The sequence below is a fragment of the Gymnogyps californianus genome, chromosome 14 (assembly GCF_018139145.2).
Source record: "Gymnogyps californianus isolate 813 chromosome 14, ASM1813914v2, whole genome shotgun sequence".
Taxonomy (NCBI): Eukaryota; Metazoa; Chordata; class Aves; order Accipitriformes; family Cathartidae; genus Gymnogyps; species Gymnogyps californianus.
The window spans coordinates 4,965,431-4,984,829 of NC_059484.1; the positions used below are offsets into that span (position 1 = coordinate 4,965,431).

Genomic DNA, 19,399 nt, shown 5'->3' on the forward strand with positions numbered 1-19,399 from the left:
CCACAGGCCAATATATCCATCACAGCCCCAACGCATCACAGGTGGCATATCTGGAAGGAGGGCCATGACTTCATGTTGGGGCCCGTGAGTCTGACTGACCAGAAGAGCCCCTTTGGGCAGAAAGCACAGGAGACACCGTAAAACACCACTGCCCCTCTCTAGCAGTTACGCTGCACACATTAAGAGCAACTGGGTCAAAAAGCAGCTATGGAGCTGTACTGAGCTCTGCCACACACAAGCGGCATGCCACAGGAAGGTAAGGTGGTTAAGAGAGCAAGTTTCCAACCCACTGTAAGAGACCGAACAGGTTTGCAGAAAGTCTTTCATATCCAAAGGTAATTCAGCAGGGCTGGCAGTTAGATAAAGAGTTTTACTAAGTTTTGAGTGCATTCAAGCATACTTCATCTGGAGGCACTGAGCAACCAACTGGTAGCTCCATATTAACATCTTACAGTCACTCATCAGTGTAAAGGGGAATTTTAGGAAAAAGCCTCCAACCGTAAGAGATTCAACATAAAATCAACGTTTAATGACTAACATAACTCCCCTGCAAAACATGACCTGGAAGACTGGTATACAGTAAGAACGAAGTGGAAACATTTCTGCAAAAGCTACACAAGCCACTAAGATCTCTACTTACCTGCTGTTGCATTTCACTTTCAACACATTGCCTTTGCCATCTGAAGCAGTGCTTGAATCACTATTTTCTCAGAAAATTTCAATTTAATTTAAAGCTCTGCAGTGCAAAACAGAACTCAGAGCTTCACAACATAGAACTGTGAAACTTTATTGAGAAAGTTTCACTGAAAGGTTTATTTTTACTGTTTTTAATCTAGACTGTATACCAAAAGCATGTTTGTATAGAAAATAGAGATTATCTGACAATAAAATAGAATCCCAATACTTCTGATTGCTATCCCTTATCTCCTGTTTTTCCCTGTGGATCTAGCTGTTTCCTCAGCCCGAGTACCCAGTATGTGCTGCTCTGGGTTGATCAAGTCAAAGATGCACAAGGGTAAAAATGCAGAGCAAGGTCAGATACAAGCAACTCTCTGGAGATAACACAGATTAAAGTGCTGTTGAAACGTGTTGGCAATTTTAACTTAAACACTAGGGTTAGCACTTTCACCTCTCTGAAAATGGCATCTGCTTTTATTTAATGCTAGCGGTTCACGTGGAAGCAGGACAGGTAGAGAAGAGGGAAGGAGCAGTGCTGAACACTGAACTATGGAGGACCTGCTCCCATCCCTTGGAGGGGCACAGACATGCTGGGATGACACAACAGCTAACGGGGAACACAGCTCACCCTGCCCTGGCTGCCCCAGCACCCCCACCGTGCCACACAGCAGGGCACGGCCGCAGCTGAGCTCCCCTGGGCACAGCATGGTGCTGCAGACCACTGCCTGTGGTCTGGGTAAGCGCACACTGCCAACCCACCCCAGGATGCGGCACACCGGAGGCCTCGCTGTTCTCCCGGCACTCAGACATAGGGGTGCTCCTGAGGGTGCCTTCTCCTGCAAGCCCAACAAAACAATAGCGGAAGAACTTCAGTGTCTTCAGCATGGTCATGCATTTGCAAAAAAACAAAACAAAAGACAACCACAAGAACTGGTCTCCGCTTATTTTCTTGCGACTTAAGAATCAAGCTGATTTTTTTAAAGCTAAGGGCTGGTCTCAACTTCACACACATCAGGAAAACCAGCATGATGATACTTCAGTGTAACTGCTGAGGACTTGTGTTGTAGTAATTATTTGATTGCTCTGATAAGCATGACATTGTTCTTCCATGGCCCAATATTTTATAAAAAAAATTCAGTGAAAAATTTTCACCCATAGTCCATGACAAAGCTTAGATTTAATGCTTATCAGATGTTATTTGGAACAAGGGAAAGGAGGAAGTTAGTATTTATTTATTCGTAAAAATATCTTTAAAGTCAGCTGGGGTAGAGTGTGCCATCTAGGCTATGCAAAGTCCAAGTGGTCTTTTCCAGTGCATCACTTGATTAGTAACACTCAAAATATTGCTGTGAATTGGTTTATGATTGCTGTTTTGCTACTTCTAGAGAGCTTTGTAAGAAGAGGTAATTTCATCCTGGGTTTGCACAGTCTCTAACCTTGCACACCGCTTTCCATTTAGCCCTATGGATTGATTAAACCAGAAATCATGCATTTCACATGTCCCAGCTACAGTGCTCAACATTTTTGGCAAGTGATCCAAGCAAACGTCCCTCAACATGGAGCAGTAATTAAACCCATACTTGAAGTATATTAGGTTAGGGTGTGCTGCAGGTATAAAACATACCTCAGTAGCTTAATTTGTATTATTCGCTGAGCGGAGTTTTCTGCAGCAGCATTCTGCTCAAGAATCACATCTAAGATTAAAATCTTTTTTTTTTTTTTTTTTCTTAAAAACAGCGTTGAGCTGCACTATCAGCCCCAGGACTTGGGACTACTTTCATCAGGGAATGGCACTGTAGTGCCAACTTCGATGCTGCAAAGTTTAACACTAAACTCATAAAGCTTCTGCTCAGCTTTTGTCTAGTCCTATTCGGCTAGAACCAGCTGAATTCCTTCTAGATGTGCTCAGGAACTGTCAGACTTGACAGGAAGCCAGGACCAAGTAACTGAAGGATGCTTATTCCTATTTTTCCTGTTTTCCATACGAACTGCAATGCATCAACTACATCCAGTCAGTTCTTTCAGTTGGAGTTTTGGAAAAAGGGGAGAAAAAGCAAGGCAGGATCAGTCTGCTATAGCAATGACACAAGCCAGCTGGAGACTTGCCAGTTACTAGGGCTCAGAAACAGACAATAATTTCACCTTTGAGATTCATATTTTCAGCATATCTCACAAGGAGCACCCACCACCAATCACGGACTAGTGCTGGCCTCCCTGGCTGACCGCAAGCTTGCAACTATCCCATTTGTACAGAGGAGTAAGTATTCATTAAAGGAGAAATCTGTCATTCCACTAGCAAACAGAAGAGTAATTAGTTTTAGAATTAAGAGAGTAATTCCATTTATTACAGACAACATATGTCATATAGCTATTTCCCCAAATAACTGCAGCTTCATAACCAAATTACTTACTCTTCTAAACTCCTTTCCCTTGCTGTTGTGGGAAAAAAACTGGCACAAATCAAAGCAGCAATGCTACAATTACAGATGAAAGACATGGAATATGTTGTGTAGCTAGATTATGAATAAAGGATAAAAAGAAAAAGGAGATTATTTCCTTGTTTTAAGATATGATTTTAGGGGTTGTTATGTAGACTGAAATAAACCAATTTTCCAGAAGGGGTCCAAAATCAAGCATCTCCCTAAGCACACTTACAATGTAGCATGACAGATTAAACAAGCAAAAGGTAAAGTTTCTTTCCCACAGCAAGACATGATTCAGTTAGTGTATTATTTCTGCATAAAACAGGACTGTTTCTGCATTTGGGAAATTAAAGCTAGGGCACATCTGCAGAACTATTTCTTTTGAAACATCTCCTTTGCAATTCACTAAGCTTCCTAGCAGCCTTGGAAAAATCTCATCAACTCAGTCAAACCATGTTATCATACAATAGGTCCTCTCTGTCACTAGACTCAAAGCAGCAATCTAGAAAATGGACACCTTTCACCCACTGTGCTTATAACTAAGGAAGGAAACCTACAAAACGGTTTATGCATTCCTTACCCTCCTCCATTAGGGAAACCTCCAGATACATTCATCCAGCTTTCAAAAGAAAGCAATGCACCCAAAAGTTCAGAAAAATCCTGACTTTGACTTCTGATCTTCAGTCACAAAGAGGCAACCAAGGGGGAAAACTTGAAGTCTGTAGGTATAGCATTTTTTATTAAACCCAAACTGGTCTAGTTAAAAGACAGTTAAAAGACTTTCAGACACATGAGTTCACATCTTCCAGCCATGCTCGCTTTGCTCTAACGCCCTTTAGAGCATCAGTTAGGCCAGAACTACTCCTGAAGCACTTCATCTGCTTCTAAGCTGGAGGCTAAACTTGGTATGGAGTTCCTACAAGAGAAATCAGCCTGAGCTAGAGAAGATATTTGTAAATCATAGCCTAACTCTGGCCTTCTAGCTCACCAAAAAGTAACCCACACATTCATCTCATATCAACTCACCTGTATCTCATGTTCATCCTACCTGTGACTGCCCTTCCCCCATTAGCTAAGTTTTAATCAGGGTCATTTTTAGGAACATTTAGTATTTTGAAAGACACATCAACCCAGATTTATCAATTTCCATCATATTTTCTTAGTTTTCAGTATGTTATTTTTTTCAATTTGATTTCATTTAAGAAATTCAAATTTACTTGAGCAAGTGCAATTGCTCACTAGGACACCTGGAAACCAGGTATCCTCAGCAACCACCACACACACCAAGTCAATGACACTGTTTCAGAAACTAATCCTGATAACAGAGGTAAAAGATAACAGCATTGCCCAACTTCCTAACCTGAGGAGCATCTTACGGTCTTCAGGCAGGGGCAGGCTGAGGGGAAAGCCATTGCCTACCCACCGGCCAGTGAATGTACTGAGACACTTTCAGCTTTGTGAAATATTTGCCCCCAATAGCTCGAGTATTTGTACAGCAAATGATGTTCAAATCCCACTCCCACAGTAGGAAATAGAAAGTTAGTTTCCTAGCTCTAGTTTATAAGTCACATCATTTTTAAATGAGAAGAGTTTCTGTATTTTTTTTTTTGATCTATCACCTTCAGCTTCTTTCACAGATAAAACTGGAAGCCAATGTTATCATGTGCAAACACTATTAAATGGAAACTTGCTCATCTTAGATTCAGAAAGCCTTTCTATAGTCTTTAACTCCACTGTTGTCAATCAAAAACCTCATTACACAGGAAACTGAAGGCAAATAATCCTTGTATAACAAGTTTTTGATTGACAGAAGGTTTGTTAAACATGGCTGTAAGATCACAGAGGTTCCTGATGGGAGTAGGAGATGGGTGAACTGTGCCACTTACAAATCTGGAGTTAATACTACAAAGGTAACAGAAATCAATTCTGAACTTCTAAAACCAGGAAATGTTATTTTTGTAATTATTGGATTTCAGTGCCAATTGGTGGCCTACAGCAATCTAGCAAACCCACACGCAGCTTTTTAGTTAGGCTCATGGCTGTGAGTATGTTTGTGCATGTATGTATATGTGCAGACAGCAAACAGTGTGCTTGGGTCACCAACACTTTAAGCATTTATAAACCAACAGTGGATTGCCAAGTTTCTACGCTGTACGTAAACCCACTTAATCCCTATGTTTGCAGGGTTCCTCAAACCCCCGTAACACAGTAAAGCCATTTAAACAGTAGAGCCTTATTTTCATCAGTTCAGTACAGATCACATGGCCTTATACAAAATCCTTCATGACTCTATATGGGTGAAACTACAGACCAGGGGATTTCCTACAGTTTACTGTACTGATAGCAGCAGCTCACTGCATAAGGAACAAAGATAGCACCTGGATCACCAGGACCTTCATGTCAGCTCCTCTTACAGCTACAGCATTAGCCACCAAAACCTAACAGCTTAACAGCTCCATTCATTTCTCCCCTTCCCTCCCGCACTCACAGGTATACAGTGAGTGGATGAGGCATACAAGTTTCATGGGCAAGAAGTCAAGCAAGATAACAAAATTATGAGTCATGGCAGATCCTTCCACTCATACCATTTCTCTTACAAAAGCAAACAGTTTTTAAACCCAGCATTTTGTGGGAGAAGCGTGGAGCCAGGTTTTATTTTCAGTGGCTTCTACCTCTTTTTTTTTTTTCCACAGCATTTCTTCATTTCTCATTTGAATAAAACTCACTGCTCATTATGTGCCAGGATGTGCTGCACAGACCAGGATAGAGAACGGGCTAAAAGCACCTCGATTCCAGCTGCGACACTGGGGTAGCTGTACACGAGATCCCTGTGGGTCCGAGTTTTGAGGAACCTGTTAATGGGTAGAGCTCCTACTGTAACTCAGAAGGCTGCTGCAAGAATCACTGCCAGGAGGCTCGATGCGTTGACATACAAGCTTCTTTGTTTTTAATGAGGTCATTCCATTCTCAAGACAGACTATGATTATTTTTAAACTTCAGCACAGAAAAACCTATCACTTTGCAGTCAAATTTTCTAGGACTACAGCAATCTCCTCCTCACAAAAGCTTTTAAAAATAGACTCCTACACATTTATTACTCAACTTGGTGATCCAGCCCTCAAACACACCAGGGCTATTCGTCACTATAGTAACTATTTTCCCTGGGAGCATCTTCTCTCACTGCAGGGAGAATTGCCTTTGGAGGCTGGAGGTGTGGCAGCAAAGAGGCCCTGTTTTACTATCTTGCTGGCAAAGCTTTCCTTGCCCTGTCACCACACACCTGGGCACGATGACACGCTCCCTTGGATTCCCACTCCAACTGTAATTTAGAGAAAAGGTGATGACAACAGCTCATCCCTAACAGCCAGTATCCTCAGCAGTGACACAACAGGCAGCTCTGGGCCAAACAGCACCCTCAATTGCACCAAAACCTCAGCAACTGCAGTGGGTTTAGAAGGGGAGACCTCCATGCCGAGGGGAGCAAAAAGGAGTAATGCAGGACCACCGTAAGCAGATAAGAACTATGAATGAGAAAGTGCTTCCCAGGTAACGAGGAGAAGCCTTTAAGAAGTGATCACAAATTTGAGAAGCTTCTTAACTATGCTCCAAGGAGTCTGATGAGAGATCAAACATGACATTTCAAAGTTTTGGAAGCCAGACATTATTCCAAGACCCACACAATGGCACAGTCACCCTAAACTTCTAGTTACCCCAAACAGATGTAATTTCAATGACTGTCAGTGTGCACAGCATTGCAGCCTGGTCCCGGTCTTGCTGTGATAAAGGATAACTAGGAACAGAACTACACCCCTTAAAGTGAAAATGGGGTCAAGTCTGAGAAAAACAGTTTATTTGAAGTTGTTGCTGTAAACCAAACAAATTTGCTTAAACTACAACGTAAACTTCACCAATAGCAACGCCCTAAAAAAACCAACACAACATCTCAAGCAACTCAGACTGCAGAGCAGTTTTCTTTTCAGAAGTTGTTTCCTTTGTTGCCATGGTTATTGAGCATCTTCTCAGCCTCCCAAAGATCTCTTTCATCTTGCATCTCCTCCTGGCCCCTGATACTCCATGCATTGGGCCACCTCTGGGATAAGCACGCCCAACATCTATCCTCAGAGCTTATTTTCCAACCTATTGTAATTTTAAACAGTTTTATTGACACTCAAGAACTCAGTGATATCCTTGACTGCTCTTTGGCCAGGACATGAGAATAAGCCCTGCACCTCATTAAGGTGCTCTTGACTTGTATGTAATTTGCCAGTTTAGACCCTCTACTTTTTCGCATGAGGTGGTAACATCCAAATTCTTCTTCTTCTACAGATATTAGTCACATGCTGCCCAAGTAGATTCTACACAAAGCAGATCAGGAGACACCAAAGACACCTGAAGTCAGGCAACAGCCTGTATTTTGAGCATTCCAAACAAATACATTTATACCTTTAATAGTAATACATTTTTATTACTCAGATTCACGGAAGCATTGAGCTACATAATAATACACAATTTACCACCCCACCAGCCACAATGAGCATGCCTAGTATGTATCAGTCTAACAGCTGCTTGCTTGTTCTATCTACTTCTGAAAAGGCCTGCATGTTTACAAGCTCTACTTTGCACACAATGACAGCCTGTTTGCCCATGCATTTCTTTCCAGTACAGATCATTTACCCCTGGAAGCAAAGAAGTACTAAGTTATTTGCAAGAAGACTATCAAAAACCACTTACAGATTTTAGATCATTCCCAGAGATTAACAAACTGGTTCTGCTAGCAGGAGAGAGGCAGGAGGTCAGTCATACCTTCTTAATCACTCAAATGCAAAATTCCTGGGATAGTTCAAGGTTAAAGAGTCAGGAAATGGGAGTTGAGGCTTCTCAGAACATTAACTTGCCTGCCAGCCTGCATATCCTGCATGCTTTCCTGAACCAATTAAGCAGAAAAGATATAAAAGAGTAAGGTACAACTTGATGAGAACTGTGCAACACTACTAAACTAAAAGCATGCAAGAGTTGGAATTTAACTGTGCAAGTAATTCAAATCTCTTTAGTTTTAAATAGTTGAGGTTAAGTTTGCCTTCAGTTCTTCAAGGATGCAAAGCAGCCTTACCACCTGTACAGGCTGAATAGATTAACTAAAACCAAGTCAGCTTACTCTTCACTCAGAGGTTCGACTGTTCTCGAAGAAGGGGACTGGTCACTTCACAGTAAGGGGTAAATTGTCACCAAACATCCAGACAGAGTAGTTAGACTAGTTTCTTGACATATTTGGGAGATTATGAACTGGAAGGCTTGTCTCTGTTCTTACACTCTGCACTCCTACTTCTCTGAAAGGCTGCCTATAGTGTGGGTGGCAGGAGTTTCCATTGGCAAGATGCCTCAAAATAAAGAGGTGTAAAGGACAGACTCCCCTCCACAATACAGCTCCTATAGCAGGGAACCAATAGCTACTGTCAGAAAAAGATAAATATTTGAGATTTTGGCAATGAGGTGAGTATGGAACAATTGCTGTACCTCAGCGTTCAGGAACACATTATCCCATGGACAGCAGCATACAGAGACTGGCAGTGGCAGCAGAGTGAGCACTGGGCTGACCGTCTGGATGTCTATAAAGGGGAACAGATTTGTGGTTCACCCCACAATTGGACGTCATCGGGCACTGAGTTTTCACTTCATGCATGGTGATTAAAAACCTTAATTCTTTCAGAAGCAATGCATGTTGCTACATTTCTTATCAGCATGTTCTATCTCTACTGTGAAAAAGAGCAGTATGACAGTGAATACCTCCTGCAACACTACCAGCTCCTGTGCCCTTTATTCACATGGCATTTGAAGTGGGAAAATAGACAACTCTAGGATGGCATCACTGCACTCATCTAGGCTCCCTAGTTTACCCAATGTAGAAACCAAGCATTGCTAGTATGGAAGCGTATTTAGAAAGGGGCAAGGGAAGCACAGGAGGCTGGTTTTACATGCACGTAGTTTGTCTGCTGCTCCCTGGTTCACCTCCTACTAGCACTGGGCTAATTGCTAACTCCATACAGCAGCTTTAGTAGGACTGCCTGTTTGCTATTTCTGCGTTATAAATGTTCTTATTGAGTTATATAGCTATTTGATGTTCCTGATCCCAAACAGCAATATTAGCAGGCTTTTTGTTCTGCATCACTTGCAGAACATAGTCTAGGCAAGCAGCAGGGCATCACCACAGCCTCTTCTGCTCTTTGCCCTAAGACAGATGAGCTGCAGCCACTTAGCTTTTATGCAATGCCTAGATCAGTTCTGGAAACATTACTTCACTGCTCTCTGATCTGTCAGCAGCCTGTCAACTTGGAAATCTCGTCCAGATAAAGTTGAATCCAGCTACACATAGGAAGCTACCAAGTCAAGCGAAGCCCAAAGAGGCCTAAGTGCAGTCATAGGAGGACATGGGCCCCCTCAATGCCATTGTAAACTCAGCATTACCAGGTATGAACAGGAATATTTCTGGCTGCCTGCAAGAATCAGAGGAGATGCCTCGTCAAGATGATCTTGGAGGAGTGGACAACACAGAAGAACAAAAATCCTTCTAGGTGCAAAGCAATTGTGAATTCAAGATACAGAACATGTACTTAAACATAGGCATTGCCCTGCAAACTATAATCCATGCCATATCCTTCAAGAGGGGCAAACCAAAACTATTTCAACAGACCCAGCCTTGTGGGTGAGCACTGAAGACAGCCTTTGGAAATGAAGGCATGACACCTCACTTCTGCTCCGAAGAGGAGAAAGCCCAGGTTACACAGCACTCAGCTCATGGATGCAGCGACTGCTGAAGCACATAAGCAGCTGGAATTCACAACATCAGCTTTATTATCTACTACTGTGGCTACTAGTGTTGATGCAATGCCTTCTCAGTTCCTGAAAAGTCATACTGTATAAAACCAAACAGAAATGTCAAAACAAGAACTGAAGTTTAGAACAACCTTGGGAGAGTAAAGCTTTAGATGTGAAGAGTTAGAAGCATAAGATAAGAGTATAAAGCTAATAGGTTTAGTACCTTTTTCATCCGAAGTAACAAAGCCTTGATTTACTATGTAGTTAAGCCACAAAAATATTATTCCAAACTGCATTTATAGACAGAACTGTACAAAGCACTAAACATAGCTCAGTACTTCACACACTGCCCAGGAGTCAATACGAATCAACAACTATTGAAGTTTGCTTGCTCATTTGAGGACAGTAAAAATGAAATTTACATCATCAAGTGAGTTTCATTGATTTACTCTTACAAACATCATTTATTTTGAATGATCCACTATAAATATATTTTGCCAACAGATTAAATCTGTGTTAACATCAAAGTTATAACACCACTTGCACTTTGCATTCCCCTTCCCCACCTATCTCGCACAGCTTAAAGCCCACCTGCAGTCCTTCTGCCAGCTCCGAAGTGGCACAAGCAGCCTGCTGAAGATCTGCATGCCCAGCACTCAGCTCAGGAAGAAAGAAAATAGTCCATCTGCAGAGAGGCACAGGCCAGAGACTCAGGGACCACAGCTCAGATCAAACTGGGAGAAGGACCATGGTTTTGGTACCGTCTACTTTCAAGACTCTTGGAAGAGTGCCACTAAGGTGAAAGCCTTCTTCAGATTCAGGACAAACGTGCATTTCTTCACAGGCAAAGCCACACATATCAGCACCATGTTATCTTGAAACTGGGATACTGCTCGTAGCACCCCTTGCAATTCCCAGCTGCCAGGTCCGGGGGCAGTGAGGGAGACCCCTGTGCACAGGGAGTCTCCCCAGCAGGAGCGTGTGCGACACCAGGAGAGCTGCCCCTTCCCTCCCGAAACACCAGCCCACAGCCAACTGTCTCCTCCAGGGACAGTGTGCTCATGAGGGACCCTTTCCCTCTTCTTTGTACAGAATTTACACAGCCACAGGAAAAATAAATGAGTTTTCCTAAAGCATTCTAGATTGGCGTATGAGACTGAGAAAGGGGACAGTAACTTTTGAATTCAGCACAAGTTTCATTATACTGAGTTGCCTTGTCTCCTGACCAGGAGGATCATTTTAGTCTTACTCAATTTTAAAAATTTGAGACAAATCCCAGAAGCAACATGTCATTTTTCAGAATTCAAGCAAAAACTCCTTATGAAAAACTCATTTCCCAAGACTGTTTACAACTCAAATATTATTGCAGGGAGTATTATCTGAGGATCTCTATGAACACAAGCTCATGGATGCAATTGGTATCAATTGTTCAAAGAGGATGTAAGTAGAAGGTCTCAGCAGTTAAGTACAAGCAATAAATGATATCCTGATCACAAGTTATAACTGGTTGCCAAAAAAGCAAGGTGGCATCTTTAAACAGGAGCATGCATGTGTGTGAAAGCATCATCTTTTACCATGGGGTAACTGACAGTTATTTTGCTGTAAAGGCCTTGTGGAGAAGAGACAGCTATATGTTTTGGCCTGAGACAGCTAACGTAGTTTCTACCTAATGCAGTGTATCATAATTATTTTTTTTTTTAGTGTCCAATAGACCTTTACAGAGGTACCAGGTATCAAAAGCTTTTTAGTTATTCCTCAGTTCAAAAAGCACAGCATTTCTTTCCACTAAGCGAAGACTCAGCATAGGTACCACTTCATCACTGCTGCTCATACTTCATGGTCTAGGTATGTGTCAGAGACACACCTTACATAGTCTTACTATTAATATTTAGCTACTATTTTACTGTAGTGTATCAGAAAAAGAGCACAGGAGCCTCTTTCCAAAGGAACAATCTTCCTCTTTCCAATATACTCTGGTGAAGGCGACTAAAAACACCTTAGATTGTTTGCCTTTTTGATATCAATGTATTCCTACTTCTCCTGTCCCCATTTCTTCCTCATACAACAGATGTGCAAAACTCATCTGGACCCTGAAAGATTATCAAGTCCTAACAGCAAAGTTAAGTCAACTACTCTAAATCCCTTTGGAAGCAATAAAACATACTTTGAAATATTTCTCATAAGAGAAAAGTTCTAGACAAAAGAAATCAATTGTCAATGGTCTTAGCATATTATCTTTGCTTTTGTATGCTGAAGCTTCTCACTGTTATCAATTCATCTTTCTCCATAGTCAGTGTCTTGCTCTTCCAGAGTCAACTCTGCTAGCAATGCCTCCAAACTTTGGGGAAAATAGCAAGTTTCTTCTGCATTTTAAAAAAAGGCCAGATTTACAGCACTCCCTCTCAGGAAAGAGCAAAAGATTGCAACTTTTTATAACACAAAATAAAATAAGGTGAGAGTAGCCCCTGAAGACTAAATTCTGGTTTTGGTGATGACATTATAACCTTACTGGCATCGATGTGATAGTACAGGAAAGTTTCACCTCAACAGTACCGACCATTCACCACTGGAAGTCACAGAGCTAATGAGAACATACAAGACCTCCTACACCCACGTTAATTGACTGAGATACAGATCCTTCTGAGAAGACAACCAGCATTCTGCTAAGTCAAGCTGAGAGCAAGCCGGTGGTCCTGCAGGCAATTCACTCCTTAGAAATCCAGGTCACAAACTCTGCACTGGAAAGATGTAGGTAGGTCAGCATTTAATGAACCACTCCCTTCAATTTTCATTGTAACTGAATGCCTGGTGGTTATTGTTTCATTACTAGTGGCTTCAAGGTTTATAATGATAGCCTGCCAAAAAAGTTAGCTTCAAGTCTCTAAAGGTTCTGTACCTCATTCAAGCTCCTGGCTCGTATGACAGCAGAGACACCAGCTTCAGTACCACCATACTAATTGCTCCACGTTAAGAAGTGAAGGAGGTGAATCACAATGGAACAGGCTACATTTCATCCTGGCCTTACAAGCTGAATAACTTCAAGGAAAAAAACAAAGATGCCATATTCGTCTTAAGTATCATGGCAAATGAAAGCTAGGGTTATGGCATCAAGCTTGGACCAACAAAGAAGCTGGCTAGCCAGTCCACCAGTTTTGAGAGAAATGGCGCGTTCAGGCCATGCCATGCTTTGCCCAGGAGCAGGCTGCGGACACGCAGCATATTCTCTGTAACCCAACTACTTATAGCACATGCCAGCCTAGCAATCCTGATAACTCCGCCACTCAATAGGACCAAATACTACTTCCACAAGAGCATCATAGGTGATGGCAAGACTACTCATTGCAATCCTCAGCAAGTCGATTCAGCTCATTCAACTGGGAAACAAGTCTTCACATACTAGAGCAAATGGACTGCCCCAGCCAGCAGGAGCGAGCCAAGCTCTGTCTCCCTGAGCAGAGGCTACACCATTCCACAGTAGCTAAAAACAGACCTCCCAAGATCATTAGCACACATCCAAATTCCTAGCACACATCTAGATCCTCTAAAACTGAAAAGGATCTGAATTTGATAAGCGAGACAAGATTTTTGCCCAAAGGCTCTAAGCTAAGCATTTAGAAAGGAATTATCTCAAAGACACTGGCAAACACCTGAATTCCTCCAGCAAAAAACACACAGCACACAAGAGTAAGTTCATATAGCCATGGAGAAAGAGAGAGGTTTGTATTCTATCCTTGTCAAGAGAAAAAACCAACAAATTTTAAGTATCTGCTCCCTAAGTTGCAGCACAGTCTCAGCAATAAAAGTGCTACAGTCACAGTCAAGCTGTAACAATACTTAGATTTCCTCAGGAATGCAGCATTCATCATTTTGCAGCGCATATTCATAGTCGTAGTAGTAAGTGTTGATTTCTTTTTTGCACTACAAGGGTTGCTTTATCTGTACTGTGACACTTTCCTGGGACATGCTTCAGGATTAAATGCACCCAAAAAGCATTTTAAAAAAGGATCAATTTCTAGGCAATGCAGTTTCTTAACCTGAATCAGCATGTGACTGTACAAGGACACATGCTAGTACAGGGAGGGAGGGAGAATTGTGTCAGATCCACAGCACAAAGACATCAGCAACTAAGCCAGGCTAATGGTTTGTCACTCCCATAAAAAGCACCTCTCCCACCTTCCACCCTACGCACCCCTTCCTTGCTCCTCTTCCCAGTCCAGCAGCTCTGCTCTCCCCTATCGCACCCTCCAAGCCCTCCCACGAACTGCTTCCATTCAGTAACACAAGAGAAGAGTACCCAGACTTTTCTGCCGAGTGAATTTACAGTTGGGTTAGCGGGACTCAGCAGTTGATAGCATGCCAGCGACAGAGGAGTGTCAGGAACAGAAGCAGCACTAGGGAAAATCGCAAACCCCCCCCTTGTTGGTTGTGATGAGCTGTCTGGCTGCTCACCAGATTTCTGAGCACCAAACTCGTATAGATGAGCTTCATCTGCCATGGAATCATAATTAAAACTGGTCCTCTTGAGTGGCCCATCTTCTCCAGCTGCCAGACTTTGCCTTGCTACTGCCTTCAGACTCATTATTGCTTATAAATGAAGTGCACAGAAACGGTCAACTTCAGAAGCTGGTTGCTTAAGTTTACACACACCCTTAGATCATGCCAGCCCTGCTGGGGGACCGACAGACACCCTGCCACCGACCACGGGAAGGGATCTCCTGAAGACATGACAAGGAGCTGTTTGTTGGAGCTCTGTGCAGCCGCAGCACTCGCTGTCAGCCCAGCCAGGCAGCACACTGTGCACAGCGTGGCTGGCAGAGGAATGTGCTCACTGACTGCACCTTTTCATCTCGATAAGGATTTTCAAGGTCATGTTCACTTCCCTGCCGGCTCCTCCCCGGCTCCAGTGAAATCCCAAGCACGCAGCCCTGGGCCCTGGTGCGGTTCCCACCCTCTGCGTCTCCTGGACACCAGCACAACCTGTCGCATTCCTCCGCGGCAGTAAACCCCAGCCTTCCTACTTGCTCGCAGCCAGCTCCCTGGAGTTTGCAACACTTCTCTCGCAAGAGCAAGCAGGCACAGCACCACAGCAGCAGCTGCTTCGCCAGCAGGCCCAGCAGTTCCTGTGCTGCAGGGTCAGGATAATTCTGCAATGAGGCTTGTGACCTCCAGGATTAACACTTTTGAATTAAATATTTCATATAAAAACAGGTTGCAGCCCGGGCCAAAGCCTAATCAAACTCACAGGCCAAGAGAAGGGCTCTAGTTGTAACTCACATTGTGCATGTTAAAGCACATGGCTACACAATCTGGTGAGCCTGTCTTCAAGGGTGCTGTCTGGAAGCTGCCTTTGGGGACAGCCCTTGTTACCCTGTCCCCACACCCACAGAGCAGCCAGCCAAACCAGCCCAGCATCGGCAGCCAAGGAAGAAGAGCTGCCTGCCAGCCCAGGGCTCAGAGGAAGGCAGAGGTGATGGTGCCGGGCCTGGGAAGCCCCTCTCCTCCGAGCACAGGGGATGCAGCACCCTCTCCTCTGCCCAGCAGTCATCAGTGCGTGGATAGAACAAGCTTAAGGACCCACAGACACTCCTCACACCACATAAGATTTCTAGATAACTACTGAAGAATCATACATGCTGCCTGCTTACAAAGCCAGCTAATTATACAATCTGTTAAGCATGTATGTGCACACAACAGTGCTTTGAGTCATTAGAGGACGGGATTTATACTTCACTGCACGCATCTTGCTCTTTGTGAGTGCGTGCCTGGATACAGCCAAAACGAACACAAGTATCTGGAATGTCTGCAGCTTGCTGGCCAGCGCATCTGAATACAAAGCTGAGCCCTGCAAGAGTGACTGGCTGTGTGTGACCCCAGTTGCACATATTGTTCCCTCAACGATGTTTAAAATCCCTATGCCCTTTTTTACCACTCCAAGCATCTGAAAACACAGTATGGCATAATGTTTAAGCCATATTTTGAAGCTATAAGAGCGATGTTAGCGAAGAAAAAGCAGCAGTGCAGGTGATGGGTTGTGAAGACAAAGAGCTCAACATCGGAGCCAGCAGCTCTGGCTGCCATAATGTGGCTGTCCTGGGTTTAATCCCAGCAGAGGGGCCCTGGCACTCTGGCAGGCAGGGACCTCGGTTCCTATGGCAGCAGCCACTCCTCGACGGCCAAGCCCACGCCAGATGGAGATCCCTGTCCTAGGTGTTTGCCAGACAGATAATGCCGTGGCACATCAGAGATGCCGTCTCTTCCCTTTAGTCATTTTGTCTTCATTTACTAGTGCTCGATTTTGCTCCCACTGATTTCAGGCAGATCGACTGCAGCACAACAGCTCTCTCCAGAGCACCCTAGGTGAGGCACCCAGCAGCCTCAGGTCTGCAGCTCAGACCAGGGCTCCCTTCCACGCTGTGCATGGCCTCACGCAGCAGCAGCTGGCAAGGCTAATGACAAGTGGCACACAGCACAAAACCACGGGGCTGCACAGATCTACCTGTGCACAGCACTTTGGTTGGCGTCTCCTTTTATTCCTGTACTCATTAACAAAGCATTTGGGTGCTTTTTGTGTAAAAACTGAGAGCAATAGCTACGTTTTTCATGGATTATATGATGTTTCTGACATTTCTTATTTTTAAAAGAATTTCTTCTGCTGAGGATTTCACTTCAGCTTCCCAGATCTCCAAATATCCAACATTACCTGCAGGTGAGCTCGATCCCCCCAGTTCAACTGGCTTCATCCCCATAGCATGGCTCCATCCTACGGAAAGCCCTAGCCTAAGGAATCATATACCTACACTTCATGCTACATTTTCAAAGGGATGTACTCCACATTGGATTTTCCACTTTTACCTTCTATGCATTGTCATTTAGCCTGATTATTTAACGTGAACTCCAAAATAGAAGGATTTTAAGCATTTGGTGCATAAGGCACAAAATATTATTTAGGGGCTTCGTAACGAGTCAAGCCAAACCACCTCCATTTTCACACGTTTCTCTTCCCTGCAAGTCATGGGAAGCAGCAGAAGGCACCAACTCTGTAAGAGTTTCAGGTTTGTCTTGGAAAATATGAGTTGGTCAAAACAAGCTCTTAAAATCTAGTAGAGACCACACAAACCTAGCAAGGTACAGTAGGAAATCACATCTTTCTTTATGCCATATCAAGCTCGTCTGTAACAGAGTATTTTCTCTCGTTGTTTTCAACGCAGGGGATGTAACCAGGAAAAGAAGATGGTGTAGATAACCCTATGCTCTCCTCACAAAATAAGCCCACCTTGGGGAGCAGCCTAGCAAACAAGTCACAGGATCTGCAGGTGCTTTAAGGCGCAAGACATTTCACTCCTGAGATTTTCTTGTGGGGCATGAAATGCCCCGGGTCACCACGGACATCAGCCAGAGCACACCCTGCCGTTCCAGGAGGAATGGGAAAAGAGGCAGCATTACTTTCCAAAAAGCCATACTGAAGAGTCAAGTTAATTAGCAACTCAATTGCTATGTGCAACTCTTTTATACATCCACCTTGCTCACACAAGAAAGTACTAACAAATTTGACTATTTACATCACTACCACTGGATTTCCAAGCTAACACCTCCACAAGGAGATGCTCACATGTCAAGAGATGTCAAATTCCAGAATAGGATGTCTCTCTACATTTAGGTTGTTCTCATGTCTGGTTACCTTAAACAGTACCTTTCCTTGAAATTTGAAGGGCAAGGTTCTGAAAAACAAATTACTTCAAAGCCAGTCTTCTCTATGCACAACTCAAATCCTGTATAGATGACATTCTTAGACATCCTTGTCCAGCTTACTTCAGTCATGTTTTCCCTTCTTCCACCCGTCCAAAAAAAGGAAAAATCTGGGATTTTTTTCAGACAGTGTAAAATACTATTTTGTTCCAAGAGCCCTCAATAACACTTTTTCTCCATAACTATCAGTTTTCATAGCCTTTATAGCTGCCAAAGGATAAGAAGGAGCTGAATGAGTAAAACCCCATTTTAAGTCTTACTCAGTGAAACCCAGTATTTGTAGCAAGATACTTCAGGTAAAACTAAAGCAGCCGGGGAAGTGGGAAGTGTTATCGGAACCAGACCTCTGCGGGTACACCACCCCCACCCCCGGTAAGGGAGCTGAGGGCAGACACCAAGGAGTACAGCCTGCACACACCATGTGTGCTGCTCTCCAACCAAATTATGCCAGGCACTGTGCAAATTCTCAGTTGCCTGATCTAGCCTCAGCTGTAGCTTGTTTATAACTTACTGAAGCTGTTAGAATACAACCATCACTGTTGCTCAAGGCAATTACCTAAAACATCTCAGCTATTCATTTCCTTCCTTCTTTTTAAGTCAAAGCTGTGTTTAATGGATCTGACATTGTGCCTTATAGCACCATACACCTGGTCTTAAGCAAGCCATCACAAAAGCTTACAGATTTGAAATTTGCTGCTTAACTGAGTACTACTTCACCATCAGCACCTGAATGAAATGCTACTCCCAGGCCGGTAATTTTTTCAGCAAATAGTTTCATTGTATCACCCATTTCATTCATTTCTACCCAAATGCTGATCTACACCATCAATGCAGAATTCTCAACATGTATACTGACTTACTCCTATCAGCTCAGCTAAATAAATCATTATCCACAGTTCAGCTCATCTGCAAAGACCAAGCTGAAATTCTCTGGCAAACAAAATACTCCTGTTGCCCTTGTCTAGTATCTTTAAGCTAACCTACAGACTGATCCAGAGAACCAACTTACTATCAAGTTCCAAAATCAGCGATGAATCTGCAGAACTATTAAAAACACAGACCTTAATGGCAGAGGTCTTTGAACACTCCTCCTTTCCATTAGTAATGTCCTTTATTCAATGTCCTCCTAATAATTGCCAAATCAATGGCATAAACAGATGCTTCTACTGTTCCAGACCAGAGAAGACAAAAGACAGCGATATTGCAAAAACTGCAGTGCTTGGGATGAATGAAATATGACATTGAAATTCTCTCTAACAGCATTTCAGAGAAAAATGTTAGGTGTTTTGCTAGGCTCCCAAGCAACCACATGCTGAGCAAGGCCAACATGCAGGTAGAATGGTGCCTCCAGTTATGCATGCAGAAGATACAGAGAGAACATCCAGAAAGAAGCACATACCTTTTTAGGTGTCACCTTCACAGTGTCATAGCAGATGGAATTACAGCCCCGAGCGCAGCACTGAGAAAGCATCAATCTGATATTTAAGCTGTCTGCTTTGAAAGACAAACTACAAGTGACACGGCTGCCTCACCAAACCCATGCTCCCAACCTGCGGTGCCAGGCAAGCACAGCACAACTGCACTGCACTGACTGCAGCTCAGGAGCAGGCCATGACTTCCAGGGGAACCATGTTTTGCAGGAAGGTCATTCCCAACCAGCAAGTCACTGCTGCAAAAGACAGTCCTTGGGCCATTTCAACTTACTACAGCAGCAGAAACTGTGCCCAGAAAAAGAGGGA

The 19,399-nt window shown here is 43.4% G+C and overlaps 1 protein-coding gene across 2 annotated transcripts in view; it reads right to left on the reverse strand.

Moving 5' to 3' along the window:
• Window positions 1–19,399, reverse strand: part of WWC1 (WW and C2 domain containing 1) — a 73,978-nt gene that overhangs the window by 39,696 nt on the left and 14,883 nt on the right. The window lies entirely within an intron of this gene.